We start from the raw sequence: 3,031 nt of genomic DNA, 5'->3' as shown, positions 1-3,031 counted from the left end.
TTTCTGCCCCTCCCCCCAAATAAATAAATAAATAAATAAATAAATAAACTTAAAAAATAAATAAATTAAGGTCGGATTTCTTGCTGTTAGCAATGTTTACCTCCCTACAATAATGGCTGTAATATGTTATGTGTGAGATCTTGTACTTCTTTTAGAAAAAGGGTATTCTTTTTTCTCTCACTTTTAAAAGGTAAAGTTTATTAGATCATGATGTTGTCTGAATTTATCACCTTTGTCAAAAGAAAAATGTGGAAGCTTCATGAATTTACATGTCACCCTTGCACAGGGGCCGTGCTGATCTTCTCTGCATCACTCCAATTTTAGTATATGTGCTGCTGAAGCGAGCACAAGGATATTCCCTTTGGAAAGCCTCATTAAAAATATATTTTCTTTTCCTGATTTTTGTACTCATTTCATGACTAAAATAGAACTTTAGGGGCGCCTGGGTGGCTCAGTCGGTTAAGCGGCCAACTTTGGCTCAGGTCATAATCTCACGGTCCGTGAGTTCGAGCCCCGTGTCGGGCTATGTGCTGACAGCTCAGAGCCTGGAGCCTGTTTCGGATTCTGTGTCTCCCTCTCTCTGACCCTCCCTTGTTCATGCTCTGTCTCTCCCTGTCTCAAAAATAAATAAAATGTTAAAAAAAAATTAAAAAAAAGAACTTTATAACTCAATAATTGCAAACAATGTTTAACTGTAATTATGAATATTATCTCTTAGTTCCACAGGTGATTAATCTTACCTTAAATCATATTTACCTGGAATTTTAAAAATTAGTGTTTTATAGGCCTTATGATCCTAAAAGCATCAGTGCACATGTACAGATTACATATATGGCCATAAAAGTGTACAGTATAGCAGAATTTCACTGAATAAATAGTTATTTGAGCCTGTAAGGTTCAGGTATTTATGACCCTTAATCTCTTAGGAACAGTTATTTATATGGTCATTAGAATAATTCACTTACTTTTGGTGAAAATAACTGGACACTCTGAGATAATTTTGTGATCTAGGATATTGGTTCTCAAATTTCAGTGTGTGTATCAGTCAGCGTCCAGGTTGGAGATGGAAACAACACAGTAATTAAAACAGAAAAAGCTTAATTAAAGAATTATTAACTAGCAATGGGGCATAACTACTAAGGAGTAAAAAGAACTCTAAAGAAAACAAGAATGGCAAATATAGGGAGTAGTCACTAACTCTAGGGTTTAGGTAAGGCACATACACGGGGAATGAACACATTTGCAAGAGGGTTCTCTCTCCCCCATTAAGAGTCAGACCTCTTTGGAGAGGATGTAACTGGTTTACACCCAGAGGTTTACTGGGTGGGTGAGAAGATCACTGAGGTGCCACAGGCTGAATGAGTAGAGCCAGTGTTTCATTTGAGAGCATCTGCAAAGACCTTGAAGTGGCTTAAGAACTAACAGCCATTTAAATATTAGAATGCTTACAGTGCTTCACTAACTCCTAGGCTTTTTTTGAAGCTTCTATAGATATTGAAATAAGAAAAAATGTCATACATTTGTGCAAAACATTATGCAGATTGTTTCCTGTATGTTTTCTCATTCAAAAGCCACAGGTCCATACACTTTGATATGCCCTCCCCTCCCATTTCCTAAGGATTAAGGCCAAATTCCTCAGAATGACTCATGCTTTCAATGCATGAATCTAACATATTTCTCTAGACTCATTTCTCATCACTTCCTACGCTCCATTCCTAAAAGTTATAATGGATGCTTTTTAAATCTCCATTTAACCCCCTTATTGGATTTATAATATTCCCCAGTGTTTCTATGAAACACATGAAACTGATGTTTATAGCCTACAAAACACACCTGGCTTGCAGGACAGTCTCTAGTATGCCCTAAACTTCTGCTTCTGCCAGTTGGAGTTGTGTACTCATAAAGCATCAGATGATTGTATATGTGTGTTCCCAGATCTGTTTGTTTCAGTTAAATTTATTATTATAATCATATAATTAAAGTGAATATAAAGCATTGTAATATTAGTGCAAAAAGAGAAGTGCATATTAAGAAATAATATTGAGAATTTCTGCTTCCAGCAAGCTGGCAGATGAAACAGAAATTTCTCTAATAGCTTCTATACATCTGGATAAAATACAATAAAAACCCTTAGAAATGTTAACTGTGTTTATGAGAAAATGGAAACCTACAGTTCCCCCTAAAGAAGAAACTGTAAATCAAAGAAGTATGAGTCTGAGCTGATGCTTAGTCTTCCCTGGAGGTTGGAGCAGGAGGGTTTTAATGTCTGCAATAGAAAATGAGGCTAGTGTTGTATAGGCAGACTTTGAAATAAAACCCTTGTATGAAGCCTGGATTTTGAAAGCCTGTACCCTCTGTGTAAAAGTGGACTGTTGGGTTCTGTACTGATGGTGCAGAGCCTGCTTAGGATTCTCTCTTTCTTTCTCTGCTCCTCCCCTGCTTGCAAGCCTGTGTGCATGTGCTCTCTCAAAATAAATAAATAAACTTAAAAAAATAAAATAAGTGCATTTTTTCAGGAACTCCCTATTGTTAAAGTATTAACAATACTTTAGGTCAAAAACAATACTAGAGGTTAAAAAACCTTAGTTTGACAATAGGTAGGTCTCCAGTATTCTATGAGTCTTCTTTAGCATATGAAAATCCCTTTGGAAACTTCCTCTTGTCTTCATCTCCCCCAACTCCCAAGTATATAATCAGTCTCTCCTCACAGTCCCAGGGCAGCTCTTCAGGCCCATGGATCCTGTCCCTATGCTTTAATAAAATCACCTTTATACACCAGAAAAAGAAAAAAAGAAAAGAAAATAATTAAAAATGTAAAAGGAAGCATTAAAATCATAGAAAGTAAGATACAATGAAGAGACCAGACATATTTGCAAATAAATCAAATAGAACTCCTAGTAATAACTACTATAGTCATTGAAATAAAAACCCCAATGTGTGAGTTGTAAAGGGAATGCTTAGCACAGCGCAGTCTATTTCAAATGTGTGCCAGTACAGGTGTGTTAGCTAGCAAGCCCCCAAGTAGCAACTT

At 36.3% G+C, this 3,031-nt stretch overlaps 1 non-coding gene across 1 annotated transcript; it reads right to left on the bottom strand.

The window, feature by feature from the left end:
• Window positions 1-241: 241 nt before the first annotated feature.
• LOC113598932 (U6 spliceosomal RNA) lies at window positions 242-348 on the bottom strand. The gene has a single exon (XR_003419700.2). It is a non-coding gene; the product is annotated as a U6 spliceosomal RNA (small nuclear RNA).
• Window positions 349-3,031: the final 2,683 nt, after the last annotated feature.

The sequence above is a fragment of the Acinonyx jubatus genome, chromosome B2 (genome assembly GCF_027475565.1).
Source record: "Acinonyx jubatus isolate Ajub_Pintada_27869175 chromosome B2, VMU_Ajub_asm_v1.0, whole genome shotgun sequence".
Lineage (NCBI taxonomy): Eukaryota > Metazoa > Chordata > Mammalia > Carnivora > Felidae > Acinonyx > Acinonyx jubatus.
Note: the sequence above shows the minus strand (reverse complement) of the source record. Positions and strands in the feature narration are given on the sequence as shown.